General features: G+C 55.4%; 1 long non-coding RNA gene and 1 other non-coding gene across 2 annotated transcripts; one reads left to right on the forward strand and one right to left on the reverse strand.

The window, feature by feature from the left end:
* The first annotated feature begins 5706 nt into the window (after positions 1-5706).
* TRNAR-UCG lies at positions 5707-5791 on the forward strand. The gene has a single exon. It is a non-coding gene; the product is annotated as a tRNA-Arg (tRNA).
* Positions 5792-12514: 6723 nt separating this feature from the next.
* Positions 12515-17219, reverse strand: LOC122487087. Its single transcript, XR_006298304.1, has 3 exons — positions 17011-17219; positions 14659-15313; positions 12515-13051 (listed from the first exon to the last, which is right to left on the reverse strand). It is a non-coding gene; the product is annotated as an uncharacterized LOC122487087 (long non-coding RNA).
* Between the last annotated feature and the right edge of the window lie 243 nt (positions 17220-17462).

A 17462-nucleotide genomic window follows, 5' to 3' on the forward strand; every position in this document is an offset into this window, starting at 1 on the left:
CATCAGGCTGGGCGAGAGGCCCAGGAGGAAGCAGTGAATCAGCTGGCAGCCATCAGTGCCCAAAGGGACCCCCTTCGGGGGGTTGGGGGGACTTACAGAAAACAACAATAAAGGATTGGGGGGTGGACGGGGCCAATGGGGCCTGCTGAGCGGGGTGGGGGAGGGGAGGGGGCATGCCTCAATGGGTTCCCGGGGCTCCAATACCCCCACTCTGCTGAGCCTGATTCCCAGGTGGGGAAACTGAGGCACAGGGATCAAATGACTTGCCCAAGCCCCTCCAGCCATGATGGGGCAGGCAGAGGCCCCCGAAGTCCTTGGTAAAAGGTTTTGGGGGGGGGCGTCCCCTCTTCCTGCTCTCCTTTTGGAGGACAAAAGGAGCCTGGTCCACTTCATGGCTCCAGGTGTGGACGTACGACCAGGTCCGGCCAATTAGAGCCTTTTGTGACCACAGACTCAGGGATTGGTTCAGGAATAGGCATGTGACTCTGACTGGGCCAATCGTGCTGGGACTTTGGGGGGTTCCCAGAGTTGCTGATAGGCCTGGAGGTGATAATAAAGAGGGGCAGAACAGAGAGTTCCAAGGCCATTGTGATGGAATCCACAGACACCCCTTCCCTGGAGGGTCCCGGGAGGGCTCCCAGGAGGAGAGGCCACTGGAGTTGGGGTTTTGATGGGTGAAGAGGAGTTCACCAGGGAGGTAGAGAAGGGCATTCCAAGAGAGGGCAGCCGCGGCTGTGTTTATTTGCTCCTAGGCACCCCCACGAGCCCCCTAAGGGTGAGACCACCTCTTTGCCGGCAGCCTTGTTGGCAGCTGACGTTCCATTACCGTTTGTGGTGTAGGTGGCCCTTGTCTGGGGATGCAGATGAGTGAGATGGGTGGGCCGTGAATGGGAGAATGGGACTCAGGGGGCCAGAGAGCCCAGGGCCGGGTCAGGGTGGCCCCGGGGGGCCTGGGAACAGCACCGCGGTCCCAGGCAGGAGGGGGCACTTCCCGTCTCCCCGTCTGTGAGCCCCCAGTCCTGGGCATGGCCCTCCAAGGGGAGGCAGGTGGGGGCCCCTGCCTTCCTGTGCGACCCTGGGATGGTGACGGCACGTCTCCGGGCCTCAGTTTCGTCATCTGGAACCTGACTTCGCGGTAGGACAGGGTCGGTACCGGGCACAGAAGCAACACCAGGTCTGCGGGACCGGATGGGGTGTGCTGAGCCAGTGGAGGAGGGGCTGGGCCGTCCAACACATTCCCTCAGCAGTTCCTGGCCTCTTTGAAAACAGGAAGCTGGCTCTCAAGGGAGCCCCCCAGCAGCGCTTCCTGAGCCTCCTCATGACGCGTGCTGGGGGGGAGGGAGGGGGGAGGCGGGGGGGGGGGGGGCCGTGCACGCACATGCGTGTTTGCAGGCGGCCTGGAAATGAGTGAAGCCCACCAACGCGTGCACACGTGTCTGCGTGTCAGCTTTGTCCGTGGAGTTACCCGGAAGCACGTGCCCATGGTGCGTGTGCTTGAATGTGGGTTTGCACACGTCGACCAATACGGGAAGCAAACGCGGGCTGGTGGGTGCGTTTGTGAGTCTGGGTCTAGGTGGCGGGCATCGGTGTCTATCCGCAGTGGGGACCGGGGAGTGCTGGCGGGAGCTAGCCAGTGGGGGAAACACCTAAGGGTCAGTGACGGTCTGGAGTCACTCAGCCACAGGGGCCAGAGGGGGCCAAACTGGGGCCTCCTCACGCCATGTTCCTGAGAGGCTTTCGACTTGCCGGCAAACTTCGACTCATCCTTCAAAACCCCATCTCGCCTGGGTGGCTCAGCGGGTTGGGCATCTGACTTCGGCTCAGGTCACGATCTCACGGTTCGGGAGTCCGAGCCCCGCGTCGGGCTCTGCGCTGACAGCTCGGAGCCCGGAGCCTGCTTCGGATTCTGTGTCTGCCTCTCTCTCTCTCTCTGCACCCCCTCCTCTCAAAAATAAATAAACGTTAAAAAAAATTATAACAAGAAAACCCCAGCTCAAATACCCCTTTTTTCTAAGCCAGTCCTGACGCCATGGGCTGAGGGCATTTCGTGTCTGGCCATGTCTATCCCTTCTGGATGCTGAGGGGCATCGCCAGGAACACAGGGCCATGTTCCCCACATGCTGACTTTCTGGAGTTGGCCCAGATTCCTTTGCCATACCTGATCCCCAGGAGGGGGACTCCTGCTGCCATATAATCCTCAGGACCTGCCAACCCCGGTGGTTTAGAAGGTCGGGCAAGACATTTCCACTTGATCCACAGGCCCATGTGTTCCGGAAAGTCCCCTGCCCAGGACTGTGGGCTTTCTGGCCTTGGCCCACAGCAGTTCAATGCCAGTCTGCTTTGTCTGTAGGATGGACCAGAGTTTTTCCAAGGCCCAGGCCGTGTGATGGGGGTTTCTCGCTGGTGTCTCAGTGTCCCAGCCCCAGGGCCGCCATGGGGGGCTTTGAAACGAGGCTCAGATCCCATCCCTCACGCCCCCTCCCCCAAAGCCCACCAGGCCCTCTGTGGCCTCGCCCCGCAGCCTCTATCACAACAGATTTAGGCCTACCTCAGGGCCTTTGCACTGTTCCTTCTGCTCAGAGAGCCCTTCCTCCGCTCCCTACCTTCTCCTCCTTGATCTAAGTTCAAATGTCCCCTCCTCAGAGGCCCCTCAGCCTCCCTGACCAAAGCTGCCGCTCTCTCAACCCCTCCCTTTCCGCCTCTGGCAACTCATAATTACCACATATCTGTGGCTTCATGGCCATCCTCCACCTCTCCTCTGTAATGGGACCTCCAAAAGGAGGGGGCGGGGCATAACGCCCCTCCCCCAAATGGGAGAGTTTCCCAGCATCATGTCTCACCCTTTCCTTCCAGACTGGGCCTAGAAGTTTCCTCATTCTGGCTGTATCAGCCAACAGCATAGATGGGAAATCCCAGGGAAGGAGAGGCGGTGTCCCCGTGTCCAGGCAGAGCATACTCCTCCCCCCACGTGGCCAGAGCTCCACCTCACCTGCGGGAGAACGTCCGGCTCTTAGGCTCGGAGTTCAAGGTCCAGCCCGTGTATGGCAAAACCCTTCCTCTTCCTTTCCTTAATTCTCAGCTGCTGTCAGAGACCATTTGCTGCACTGAGCATGTCAGCACATCGGGCTGAGTACAAAGCAAGGGACTCGTTTGCACGGTATATGAACATTGCGGACCGATGCACTCATAGTCTGCCCAGTACGTAAACGCCGTTGCTTGTTGGCTACTGACAGCCGCGTAGAGAACAGAGGCTGCCCAAGCGCTTAGATCAGGGGTTGACAAACTTTTGCTATAAAAAGTCACATAGTATGGGGCACCCGGGTGGCTCAGTCGTTGGAGCGTCCGACCCTCGATCTCAGCTCAGGTCTTGATCTCAGGGTCAGTTTGTTTTGCTTTGTCTTTAAAGTGTGTTTATTTATTTTGAGAGAGGGCGTTCGCATTAGCGGAGGAGGGGCAGAGAGAGGGAGAGAGATTGGGAATCCCCAGCAGGCTCCCTGTTCCACGCTGAGCCCGACGCGGGGCCGGACCTCATGAACCCCGAGAGCCCGTGGCCCAAGCCAAAATCAAGAGTCCGCCGCTTAACCCGCTGAGCCACCCAGGCGCCCCTCAGGGTCATGACTTCAAGCCCCACGTTGGGCTCCATGTTGGGCCTGAAACCTACTTAAAAAAATAACATAGGGGCGCCCGGGTGGCTCCGTCGGCTGGGCGACCGGCTTGGGCTCAGGTCACGATCTCACAGGTCATGAGTTCGAGCCCCGCGTCGGGCTCTGCGCTGACAGCTCGGAGCCTGGCCAGCCGTTCCCTTGAAAGCAGCCATAAACAATACACAAATGAGGGGGGCCGTGGGCAGCGTCCCAATAAAGCTTTATTTACATAGTTTTGAATTTCATATAGTTGTGTGTCCGGAAACTTTCCTTCGGTACGTTTGTAATTATTGCAAAAGTGTAAAAGACACGTCTAGGGCGTGGCCAAAGCTATATCGTTTGCCAGCCCCTGGATGAGACCTTCAGTGGGCAACAAGTATCGGGAGTGGTCGTCTTACAAACACTGTAGCTCCGCTTAAAGGATTGCAGGTCGCCAGCGACGAAATTTTAGAGCAGGGTAGACGCTTAACAGCGTCTGACCCCTGACAGGCGACAGGTATCACGCTTGATGTTTACGAAGCATTAGATCGGAGCAAGTGAGGGTGGCTCCCTGGGTGTCAGGACCCAGTTTAAGTTGGAACCAGCACCCCCCTCCCCGCCTCCCCCGGCTCCAGCACCACGCGGACCAAACCGGGCGCCGCCTGCCCATTCTCAGAACACTGTTTACCAAGTATCAAGTGACAGGGGCCGGCGGCCGGGTATCGAGTCACAGGGCAGTCACACTGAGGCTTGGGCGCTGTGACAACATCTCCAGACACCAGCTGTTTACACTGACATGAGACTGGCTGTTTACAGGGGACCAGCTGACCTGCTTCCGGATGCCAGAGCCCAGATGGCCGGTGGGACGGGCTCCTCTGCAGGTGTTTGCAGAGGGCCCAGGTCCTGGGGACCCCCCCCCCCTTCCTGCGGCTGCCTCCAGCAGCAGGAGTGGTGATGAGGAGAGAGCTCGTGGCCGAGGCGAGGCGAGGCGAGGCTTTTGCTCGCTGAGGACCCCCACGCTCATCCCTGCTCTTTGGGGGCAGGAATTGAGCCCTGCGGGGCATCAGGTTCCACGGTCTGGCCGCCACTCTCTCTCTGCTCATTTCCGGCTGCGCCACCTTACGCACATCGCTTCGCTTATCTGAGCCTTCACTTCTCTATCTGGAAAATGGGCAGGGCGATGCATCAAGGTTGCCAAATAAAATACAGGATACCCAGTTAATATGGAATTTCAGGGGCGCCTGGGTGGCTCAGTTGAGCGACCAACTTCGGCTCAGGTCATGATCTCAGGGTTTGTGAGTTCGAGCCCCGCGTCGGGCTCTGTGCTGACAGCTCGGAGCCTGGAGCCTGCTTCGGGTTCTGTGTCTCCCCATCTCTCGGCCCCTCCTCTGCTCGTCCTCTCTCTCTCTCAATAATGAATAAATGTTCCAAAAAAATTAAAAAAAAAATTTCAGACAACCAGCCAGTACATTTTAGTAGGAGTATATCCCAAATGCTGCATGGAATATACTTATGCTAAAAAAAAAAAAAAAAAAAAAAAACCACACACAAAACAAACAAGAAAACAAGGTGTTTATCAAATATGCCTCTCCTATGATGAAGTCTCCCTGATAGGAGGTTGTGAAGGTCTTGAGGGGATCACAGGCCGGGCGCAAAGGGCCTGATGCATCATAGGACTGACGTTCACTGTCCCTAACTCCCCCAGGAGCTCACAGGGATGAGCCCAAGTGAGGTCTGCTGATTAGCTCATAAATGCATCATGTGCCTCTGGGGAGCAGGGCCTGGGTGACAAGAATGATGCCATTATTCAAGAGTTTCACTAGGATGTCAGCAAGAGGCCCTGCACCACAGGAAGGAGAGGTTTTCTTCATTCATAGCGTGTCCCCAGCACCCAGATGCTCTGAAGGGCTCAGCAGAGTTGTTGGGTGAAAATAAGAAGACATTCAATAAATAGTTGTTGAACTCCATGTTTGATCCCATCACTCTTTATTGAATACCTACTGTATGCCAGGCGCTCGAACCCATGCGTGCCCAGGGCTCCCCATCAGCAAGGGAGATGGGTATTCATACAGCCATCAGGGGCGCCTGGGTGGCTCAGTTGGTTGAGCGTCTGACTTCGGCTCAGGTCATGATCTCGCGGTTCGCGGGTTCGAGCCCCGCGTCGGGCTCCGTGCTGACAGCTCGGAGCCTGGAGCCCGCTTCAGTTTCTGTGTCTCCCCCTCTCTCTGCCCCTCCCATGCTCACACTCTGTCTCTCTCTGTCTCAAAAATAAATAAACATTAAAAAAATTAGGGGCGCCTGGGTGGCGCAGTCGGTTAAGCGTCCGACTTCAGCCGGGTCACGATCTCGCGGCCCGTGAGTTCGAGCCCCGCGTCGGGCTCTGGGCTGATGGCTCAGAGCCTGGAGCCTGTTTCCGATTCTGTGTCTCCCTCTCTCTCTGCCCCTCCCCCGTTCATGCTCTGTCTCTCTCTGTCCCAAAAATAAATAAACGTTGAAAAAAAAAAATTTAATAAAAAAAAAAATTAAAAAAAAATACAGTCACCAGCATAAACGCAAAATTGTAACTTGGACAAGACCTGCCAAAGGGAGATACACAGTGCTGGTAGGATCCAGAGGGTCCTGAGTAGGGCCCAGAGGGGCTTTCTATGGGAGTGACACTTTATGGGGAGCTGGAGGAAGCGATTCGCAGGTACAAACATGGCACAGAGCATCCTAGGTAGTGGGCACAGCCTGTGCAAAGGTCCCGGGGTGAGAGCGAACGTAATTTCGGGGCTGGCTTCGGGCCACCCCCAGCTCCCTTTGACAATTTGCAGGCTCCAGCAGATAGTCAAGGCTAAGTTTAAGATGGTCGGGGTCTCCCGGCGAGTGGAGCAGGATGTGATGCCCTCAACCACCCACAGTGGGGGAAGGACAAAAGTCTGGGCGCATCCTCAGCCAGAGGGGTGGGGAGGAGCAGGTGAGGTGAACGGCGCCCTGCACCGCCTCCGCCCTGGAATTTCCTGAGCTACTTGCCGGCCCAGTCCACCCTCCTCGCCCACATTGCCATAGCCACTTCCCAGGGCACAGAGCAGCAGGATCCAGACAAGGCCACAAGCCACTGCTGGGTGGAGTCAGGAGGCGGAGATTAGAGTTCTGGGACGCCCAGCTGGGAACTCTCAGGACGGAGAACCAGAGCCGGGATGGCAACAGTAGCAATCACAATAATAATGGCTTCTAAGGCCTAAAAGTGCCCAGCTGAGTCCCGGCAGGGAGATTTAATAGCCACAAAAGCCCCAGCAGGCTGGTTCCAGAAGTATTCCCATTTTACAGACAGAGAGACTGAGACTCAGAAGGATGAAGCGACTGGTTGAGGGCTCCCGGTGACCCCGGGATGTGGCAAACCTTCATTCAGGCTCCTACGACAATAACTACCACGGAACGGGGGGCTTGAACAGCAGACAGGTACTTCTCACAAGTCCGGAGGCTGGGAAGTCCAAGATCGGGATGCCGGCAGATCCGGTGTTTGGTGAGGGATGATTCTTGGTTTGTGGACACCTGCCTTCTGTCTGGATGTCCTCACATGGCAGAAAACAGGGAGAGGGAGCAAGTTCTCTTGTGTCCCTTCTCATAAGGGCACTAATCCCATCGTGGGGGCTCCGCTATCGTGACCTAATCGCCGCCCAAAGGCACCCCCCCCCCTTCGAACGCCATCACACTGGGGATCGGGGTTTCAATTTATGAACTTGGGAAGGGACGCAAGCATTCAGTCTATAGCCACACCTGCATTTCCTTTTTATCCTCACTGTTGAGGGGCTGACATCAGGGCCCATTGGACCCTCCGGGCCATTTGTCTCTAGCCTCATTAGTACTGGTCATAAAATGGGACTTTGGCCAATTGCCAATATCCAGAGGAAGACCTTGACCCCGGGCTCCTGAGCCCACTCTGGGCTCAGCCCAGGGGGACTACGGGAGGAGATGTTTCCATCTCCCGGTTGAATCTGTAACTCGCCGTGTCCAGTTGGTAAAGGCAAATGTGTACATCCACTATCTGTTACTGTATACCCAGGGGAGGGGATGGACTGCCACGGGGCCGATGGAACTTTCTGGGTGATGGAAATATGATATCCAGATTGACAGTTTCAGGATTTATGCATTTGCCAAAACACATCCAACTGTACTTTACTGGGTTTTGTTTTGTTTTAATTTTTTTTTAACATTTATTTATTTTTGAGACAGAGAGAGACAGAGCATGAACGGGGGAGGGTCAGAGAGAGGGAGACACAGAATCCGAAACAGGCTCCAGGCTCTGAGCTGTCAGCACAGAGCCCGACGCGGGGCTCGAACCCACGAACCATGAGATCATAACCTGAGCCGAAGTCGGCCGCTTAACCGACTGAGCCACCCAGGCGCCCCTGGGTTTTATTTTTTAACGTTTATTTATTTATTGAGAGAGAGAGAGAGAGAGAGAGAGCGCGCTCAGGAAGGGGAGGGGCAGAGAGACGGAGAGAGAGAATCCCAAGCAGGCTCTTCGCCATCAGCACAGAGCCCAACTCTGGGCTCGATCCCACGAACCAGGAGATCATGACCTGAGCTGAAATCAAGAGTCGGACGCTTCACCAGCTGAGCCACCCAGGCTCAGTACGTGAGTCACGTAGTCACGTACTGAATTCTACTGTATGGGAGTTATGCCCTAACAAAGCTGACCTTTAACACAGTTATATGAAATTTTATTTTAAGACCAGTTGGGGAAAGGCAACATCATAACAAAATTCACATGCTTTTTTATTTTTTTTATTTTTTTTTTTAACGTTTATTTATTTCTGAGACAGAGAGAGACAGAGCATGAATGGGGGGAGGGTCAGAGAGAGAGGGAGACACAGAATCGGAAGCAGGCTCCAGGCTCCGAGCCGTCAGCCCAGAGCCCGACGCGGGGCTCGAACTCGTGAACCGCGAGATCATGACCTGAGCCCAAGTCGGACGCTTAACCGACTGAGCCACCCAGGCGCCCCATAAAATTCACGTGCTTTTATACAAAGTCTTCTGTTTGGGGAACTTGAGTTATTTGCTGTACCTACGGAAGGACGTCAAGTGCTATCTCACTATAGACTCTAGCCGTCCAGACGTGCCTGGTGATGTTCCCTTCCTCCCTTCGGAATAAAACGCATCTGTATTTTAAATCATGTCGACCCTAAGGTGCTATCTGCAAAGCCTTGGCGAAATACACATGAACATACTGTTACATAAACACAGAAAAGAAGATAAAAGCAGTCAATCTAGGCTGGGAGATGTCACAGCTGTCAAAGCCGCACACCCAGACGCTGCCTCCGTTTCCCCATCTGTGCAATGACGTAATAACAACCTCCTTGGGATTCTCTCCCTCCCTCTCACTGTCTCTGCCCCTCCCCCGCTCACACGCGCTTCATCTCTCTCTCAGGATAAACAAAAATAAAATAAAATAAAAATAAATCCTAGATTGGATTTGGTGTCCTTTGCCCTTTCTGCTGTACGTGTTTGCTTTATGCTGACGTAAATCGACACAACGGGTGGACCGCGATTCCCACCGTTGTCCGAGTGCCTGAGTTGTTCGTCTACACGGCAGGCTTCCTTGCAGGGTGCGGGCCAACCCAGTGAGGCGGCGTTCAGCAGCACCGCCTCAGCCGTGCCCAGTGCGCAGCCGCCCCTTGACAAGGTCCACTCGTGGTCCTGCTTCTCTTCTAGAACAATCTTGGGGGTGCTGAGGAGCCCAGGCCGGTGCCTTGAGACCCCGGAGCCCCTGGGGTCACCAGGAGGTTGGATTCAGGGTGACCAATGGGGGAGCTGGGGTGGGAGGCTTTGGGACCCAGCAATGTGGCTCCCAGGATGAGGGGAGGGGGTTAACGGGTGGGGCAAGGCAGCCAGGCCCAGGTTGGGCTCAGCGTGTATAACTTTGGCCCCTTTCAAAGTCCAGCCCGTCAACCATTCCCTGGAGGTTCGACAGCGGGGCTCATCCCACTCAGACTGGAGGCCCAGAGGTAGATGCAGGAGACGGGGGAGGTGAGACAGGGGACCCAGTCCACCTGTGAGAGAGACAGACAGATGGGGGAGAGACGGGGAGAGAGGGTCTCAAGGGTGATTTTGATTTTGGAGCTGGGCTCATCCTGTAAGACCCATCTCAAGTCTCGGATGAGAAGCATGACCCTGGGATTAGCAGGAACCTCATAAGGTCGAGGGGGAAAGAGTGTCATGGAACTGAGGTCAGTGCCTCCTGGGTCACTGTGCGTCCGGGGACGGGCCCATGGGTCACTGTGCATTCTTGACTTCAGGGCATGTTTGAAATTTTCCATAACACAAGGCATTTTTAAATGATCTCTGGAAAAAATAAATAAATACATAAAATGATCTCTGGGCTCCTGGGTCTGATCCCAGGCCTGATGTCCAGGATCGAGGGAAATCTCAGCTCCTCCTGGAGCAAAGCCCAGTGGCGCCAGAGTGGGGGATGTCTAGAAAACTCCGAGAATGCCCCAGGCCTGAGACAGAGGCGCCAGGCCGCCTCAAGAAGGCGGCTGGGAATTCTGCTGCTGGCATCCCCCTGCCATTCCGGAAATATGTGATGTGCACCCCCACACCTGCCAGCTCCGAGGCTGGAGTGACCAGAGCAGTGACTCCTTCATCCCTGGGGAGGCACTTGCAATATAAGGAGTGACCGCCCTTCCATGGGCTGCCTTCCTGGGAGACGCTGGGGGGAAGGCCGGACAGGGGAGAGGTGGGGAGTGAGAGGTGACAGCCTGAGTTTTAGGGGACCTGGGGATCTCATCTCATTCCCTGAGACTGGGGGAGCGGGGCTGGCCTTATGACTGATGTCGCTGAGGAAGCGGGCGGGAATCCAAACGACCAGATCTGGAGAAACCCATCATTTCACCAGGAAAAATCTCTGAACCATGACCTCCACCAAGAGTGGGAACAGAGGACGGATAGCTTAAAATGAACTTGTCGTGCACCCCAAAATCCATGAGGGCAGATGCCGGCCATGTGAAAATCGGTCCATCCAAAAACAAACAAAGAAACAAAATAGCTCGGTGGTATCGGGAATATGATAGAGGAAGGAATGATCTGGTGAAACAGATCAAGTGGAGGCCTCCCTACATTGGAAAGAGAAATAAATGAAATAAATGGGGCTCTCGACCCTTCAGGGAAACAGAAATGGCTCTCTTAAGAGATCCTAAAGAAGCAACAGGGAAGGTGGATGTACCATATTCATGGACGGGGAGGCTGAGGCTTAAAAGATGCAGATTCTCCCCATCTGAGGGTCTGTTTTGTCTCCCCCCCCCCCCCGCCTTCTGAAGTTTTAACACAACCCCATCCAAAGTCACAACACAGGCTTTCCCTCAGGAGCATGATAAGGTGACACAAAAAATCACCGGGAAGAGCAGAGGGTTGCAAATAGTCAGAATACTTATACAGAAGAACAGGGCGGTGTTACCTGTCCTACCAGCTATGGGGACCCATGACAAAGCTTGTAATTAAGTCAGAGGGATACTGGCACAGGCAGGGACACGTTGACCAATGGATTGGAATTAAATGCCCACAGTCACCCTATGGAGGTCAGGAATTGGCTCCAAGATAGAGAGGATCTATCTCAGCAGCGGGGAGGGGAGAGTATTGTCTAAAAGAATCTGTAGGGGCGCCTGGGTGGCGCAGTCGGTTACGCGTCCGACTTCAGCCAGGTCACGATCTCGCGGTCCGTGAGTTCGAGCCCCGCGTCGGGCTCTGGGCTGATGGCTCAGAGCCTGGAGCCTGTTTCCGTATCTGTGTCTCCCTCTCTCTCTGCCCCTCCCCCGTTCATGCTCTGTCTCTCTCTGTCCCAAAAATAAAATAAACGTTGAAAAATTTAAATAAATAAATAAATAAATAAAAAGAATCTGTAAAGTGAGAGTCTATGTTGAAAACAATTCAGGCAGTTCTTTCTGCCCACAGGTCCTGTCCCCATGCTCTAATAAAACCAGTTACCTTTTCTGTACCAAAAAAAAAAAGCCCCAAACAATTCAGTTGGGTCCCTTTGTCACATCACACACAAAACTCAGTCTCCCGCTCCAGTCTCCGTTTCCAACTCACATGGCCTTCTCTTCTGTCTCAGCTCTTCCCCTCCTTTCTCTTATCTTCCAAGGACATTTGGCATTGGATTTAGGGCCCACCCTAAACCAGAATGATCCTATCTCAAGATCTTTACCTTAATGACATCCACAGAGACCCTACTCCAAATAAGGCCCATTCACAGGTTCCAGGTGGACCCGTCTTTTGGAGGACACCAGGCGGATCGCTTCGGGGGACCCCTGGTCTTAAGCTCATATCAGAACACAGTGAACACCCATTAGCCTGGGGTCCACAAGGTCATGTACCTGTTGCTTCCAATCCTTGCTCGCCTCGACGTCCCCAGCTTCCGGCAAGGGCTTGGCCCACAGCAGATTGGAGAGGATTCCAGAGCGGTGAAGCAAATAGATTCAGGCTCCCGACAGCCAGGGTTGAAGTCCTAGCCCCTCAGAGCAGCAACCTGATCTCTCTGTCCCTCAGTTGCCCATAAAGTAGAGCTGATAATGATCTTCTTGGGCAATGCTGGGTTGCGCCCCCCGCCCCCCTCACAAAAAAGAGATGTCTACCCACAACCTGAGAATGTGACCTTAAAGGGTGTGAAAGCAAAGCCACAGGCCCAAGATAGTGTCCCTTAGGCCAAAAAGGGGGCTTAATACCTAACCTAATTGCAAATTCAACCTCTCTGAGAATGTAAGTCTTAACCAGTCAGCCAGGAATTTTCTTTCTTTCTTGTTCTTTAATTTTTTAAAATTATTTATTTTTGGGAGAGAGAGTGCGTGCGAGGGAGGGTCAGAGAGAGAGGGAGACACAGAATCTGAAGCAGGCTCCGGGCTCTGAGCGGTCAGCACAGAGCCCGCTGCGGGGCTCGAACCCATGAGCCATGAGATCGTAACCTGAGCTGAAGTCGGACGTTTGAGCGACTGAACCACCCAGGCGCCCCGTGTCTGGCTTGATAAAGGCAATTAGATCTTCTACTCGTCCAATTTTTGTTCTTTAACAAGGGTCACTGCAAACATAATGAGCTTTGGATCTGGAGACAAGAGTTTCGGGGACTCGGGTTAAGGGACAAAGAAGAAGCCAGAGACAAAGGCCACGTGCACGTGGACATAGAGGCAGACATCGGGGTGAAGCAGCCACAAGCCAAGGAACCCCACGGGCTGCCGGCGACCACGGGAAGCCAGGAGACAGGCCTGGGTTGGGCGCTCCCTCTGAGCCCCCGGGAGGAGCCCACCTCGCCACCACTTGGGTTCCAGGCCTCCGGCCCCCTGGACTGTGTGAGAACTAGTTGTTTGAAATGTGGCAGGTTCACGGTCATCTGTTCCAGCCCCGGGAAGCTCAGCGTTGTTGGGGGTGATGGGATGAACTGATACCTGGAACACAGCCTTTTAAACAGCAAGCACTTAATATATGCTCGGCAGGAGAATAAAATGTGCTAATTCAGCAAAGCATGAAGTCATTGTTGACTGTTGATTGAATGAGTGATCAAAGCTCGGTGGGGATGAGGGCTCCGTGCACTCCCAGGCCCCTGGTTCCCCTGCCCACACGGTCCCCAGACCCCTGACCTCCCCTCTGCCCAGGGTTGCCCTGCCTCCCCAGAGCAGACAGGTTGATCAGCCCCGAGCAGCAAACCTCCCCAGGCCTCAGGCGGTTGGAGGCAGACGCTATTTGCAAATCTGCAAATCGAGCAAATGGAAACTGAGGCTTTGGCCACCCACTTGTGAAACCAGCCACCGCTGTTTCCTCCCTGTCAGAAAGTCCTCCAGTGAGGGGACATGGGGAGGGGCAAGGGGAGTGGAGGAGGGCTGACTGTGTTCCCAGGGGACCTTGGGAAGTAACGGCACCTTTTTGCTTCGGTTTACCCATCTGCAACTGGGTGGGGGCAGGGGAGGGATCTGCGGGCTCCTGGTTGGAGACGTGGGAGTCGGGGACGCTTGGGTAAGTGACTTCACGCCTCTGAGCCTCAGTTTCCCCATGTGCGAACTGGTGAGACACACACAGCCGCTATTTCCTTTGGGAGACATGACTCCAATCCGATCACCTGCCTTGAGGTCTCCCAGGGTGCCCCACTGCTCTGAAGGTGACGACCAACCCCCTCCCTGTGGCCCCAAAGGCCCCATGAGTCCCACCTTGCTGCCCTCCCCACATGACCTCCCCACGCCACCTCCTCAGGAAGAAACAAATGCATTCCTAGCTCAGGGCTTCGGTCTCCATGCCGCCCCTTCCAGAAGGTGCTCATCTGAAAAACTCTCTCTCTGCCACATCTGGCCAAGTGTCCTACTCCATTCATTCCATCCATCTCCCTCCCTGCCCCCAGGCCATAAATCCCACCAAGAGATATGTCCCCATCATCCTCAGCCCTGTACCCAGGCCCTAGCACACAGTAAGCGCCTGGTAAATGGCTCTCATTAAGAACGTGATTAAGCACGCTGATTAAGCACGTTGGCTTGACATTGCTGTGAACAAAACACGGACTCCTGATGGCAAGAGAGAAAGAAGGGCATGTGGGTGGACCTCCGAGCTGAGACCTGAAGGAGGTGACGGAGACATATGGGTGTCTTGGGGGAGACCGTCGCGGGCAGAGGCACGGCCTGTGCAAAGGCCCTGGGGCAGGAGAGTGCCTGCCGTGGAGGAGTTTCCCAGAGGCCCATGTGGCCTGAGTGGAGTGAGAGTTGTGTTAGAGTCAGCAGTTCGTTAGGCTTTAACAGGATGTCTGAAGGCCAGCAAAGTGTGAGTCACGGTCAGTTACGGGGAAAGTCAGAGGTCTGTCCTGGCAGCCCGCCAAAACAAAGCCACAAAAAGCCGGATCAAACCAGACAGGCCCAAGACAACAACAATAACAACAACAACAACAAAAGTGCAAAGCCCTGCTCCCCCCAAAATCCCCTCCCCAAGAAATAAATATTCCACCCCCTCGTTAACAACGGTCAATAAAGGCTAGAGACCCAAACCCCAGGCCTAGCAGCTCTTCCTTGAGCCTGCCCGCTCTCACCTCTCAAAGAGTGTACGCTCGCTTGAATTACACGTTCCTTCTTGAACCACTCAGCCGTTACGCCTGGTCTGTCCTCGAATTCTTTCTCGCAAAGGAGACCAAGAGCCGCTGGTAGCATCCCGGGGTGCAGCTGGATGGAGGCCGCAGGACCCGGGGTTGGACCAGAATCTGGGGAGAAAGGGTCGGGCTTAGGAGCAGTTTTGCGGGAGAATGGAGAAGAGGGTGGGCCTGTTTGAGCCCATCTCACAGGGAGGTAAACTGGGGATCTGGGAGCAGAGGGATGTAGGTAAAGGAGAGGCTGAAAGGGAAAGAGGGGAGTTAAGAGGTGGCCAGGGTCTGGGACGGAGATTCGGGGCCTCCCCAGACTCACCAGGGCTGGTACAGACACCATGCTTCTATCTCTGATTTTCTCTAGAATTTCAATCTTGTCAGAGGGAAGAGGCTCACCTCTTCCGGTTGACGATGGGCCCGACCCAGCTTCCCACAGGCTCATTTACTCCCCTCAGCAGCTCTGAGACCAGGGTACCATCTTTCACAGAAGGGGAAACAGAGGCGCAGACAGATGAACCCGTCACGCAGGTTGACGAGTGGCAGAGGAGGGGTTTCGAGCCCAGGACGTCAGGCTCCAGACCCCGTTGTTGGGATGGCGCTCTGCCTTGGGGAGGGGGTGGCGTCATCCAATGTCCCACCCTGGAACGTATTATTTAGTACCCGGCTTCGGATGGGGTTTTTGTGGTTGTGGGATTGTTCATTCATTCCTAGCCACCTTCAGGTTCCTGCCTTATGCAGGTGAAGTCCAAGGCCCCAGCTTGGGAAGGTCTAGGCCTGACACAGATACTCCCAGTTCCATAGAGTCTAGGCCGGGAGGAGTTACCCGGAGCTGGGGGTCCCCAAGGGCCTGGGGGCTTCCTGAAGAAGGGACCCTCAGCTTGAAACTCCCTTCCTGCGCCCCCCCCACAGTTACGATGAAAGGCAGGGAGCTCGGGGCCAATGGGGCACTTCCTGGGTGGAGGTTCCACCTCAGACCCTGCTTCTAGCTGCTCCCCCCGCCCCAGCTCCTGGCTGGCACCAGGCCACCTCCAGTGCCACCGCGACATGACTTGGGCCACCCACCAGACCACAGTCACTGGGAAACCAGCTGCGGGAGGTGAGGGTGTCGCTGTCCAGCCTGCCCGGAGTGGGGGTGGGGGGGAACCATTTACAGCGACTATTTATGGGGCAGGCCCAGGGGACCGCAGGCTGGAGGACAGCCTGAGAGCCACAGAGCCTGGTGGCTGGACCAGAATGACCAGTCATGCCGCTGGGGGTTGGAGGCCCTGGATGAGACTCCTCATGATACAGGCTTCAGTTTCCCCATCTAAAAAAGTCAGGGGAGGGGAGTGGTGGATGTCGGGCTGCTTGGGTTTCCTAGGTTTGAGAGGGATTCTGACGCGGTTTGGGTCTCCTGGGCAGCAAGAGAGAGCCCCAGGCTTCCTGGAGCGGGGGCCCCCGAGGCCACAGTGAGGACAGATGGGGGGGGGAGATTAGGATCTGGGCTCGGGAGAGCCTCTTAGACTGAGGGCTGGGGCTGGGTTAGTGCGGGAGATCCCCAGGTAGGCTTGAGGGAGAGACAGGAACGGATCGGGAGAATGTGAGACAGGGAAATGAAACATGAAAGGGAGAGAAATGGGAAAGATTGGGGGGGGGGGTACGCTTAGGGAGGCACAGACCCCCCCCCCTACAAATCCATGGGAAGCTGGGGGCTCAGGACCAGCCCTCTTGTCCACTGGGCCAGAGGAGCCCCTGGGTGGGGCATTAATCTGTGTGCTTTTTAAAATTATTATTAAATATAATTTATTGTCAAATTGGTTTCCATGCAACACCCAGCGCTCCTCCCGACAGGTGCCCTCCTCAATGCCCCTCACCCACCCTCCCCTCCCTCCCACCCACCCCCCATCAACCCTCAGATTATTCTCAGTGTTAAGAGTCTTTCATGGTTTGCCTCCTTAATCTCTGTGTGCTGTTGAGCAAACCATGACTTTATTATGGTGGATGAGGGGCACCTGGGTGGCTCGGTCGGTTAAGCGTCCAGCTCTTGATTTTGGCTCAGCGCATGATCTCGCGGTATCGTGAGTTCGAGCCCTGCTCCCGGGCCCTGTGCTGACAGCTCAGAGCCTGGGGCCTGTTTCAGATTCTGTGTCCCCCTTTCTCTCTCTGCCCCACCCCTGCTTGTGCTCTGTCTCTCTCTGACTTTCGAAAATGAAGAAACATTCTTAAAAAATGTTTTTTTTTTTTAAGATTTTCTCTCTGCCCCCCCCTAAAGTCAATAAATAAACAAACTTCAACAAATAAACACACTTTAAAAAAGCATACCGTTGTGGATGATGTTAGCGACAGCTTCACTCTGCTCGCTCTCCACTCTCACAACCCCGAGGGAGGACTAACTACCCCCATTTCACCGATGGAGAAACTGAGGCTCAGAGAGCCCCCCCCCCCACCCCCCCAGGCTGCACAGCTAGGCTGGGAGCAGAGCCGGGACAGCCCGGGTGCGGGTGCGTGAGACGTTTGTCGGTTGCCTGGGTGACCCCACCCTCACCCCCACCCCCCGCCCAGCCCCCAACCCCAAGGCACATCCGCCGACCGCCCCCTTCCCCCACCAGCCCTCCCGGAGTGTTTTTCTTCCCTCCTCCTGGGTGTTTTGGTTTCGGGCCCCTGAGCGGCCGGTCGCGTAACAGGCGGTTCCCGCCGGCAGGGTCAGCCCAGGGCTGGCGGGGAGCCAGGAGCAGCGCCAGGGCCAGGGTGGGGAGGACTCAGGGAGCGATCAC

Source organism: Prionailurus bengalensis, chromosome A2, assembly GCF_016509475.1.
Source record: "Prionailurus bengalensis isolate Pbe53 chromosome A2, Fcat_Pben_1.1_paternal_pri, whole genome shotgun sequence".
NCBI classification, from domain to species: domain Eukaryota; kingdom Metazoa; phylum Chordata; class Mammalia; order Carnivora; family Felidae; genus Prionailurus; species Prionailurus bengalensis.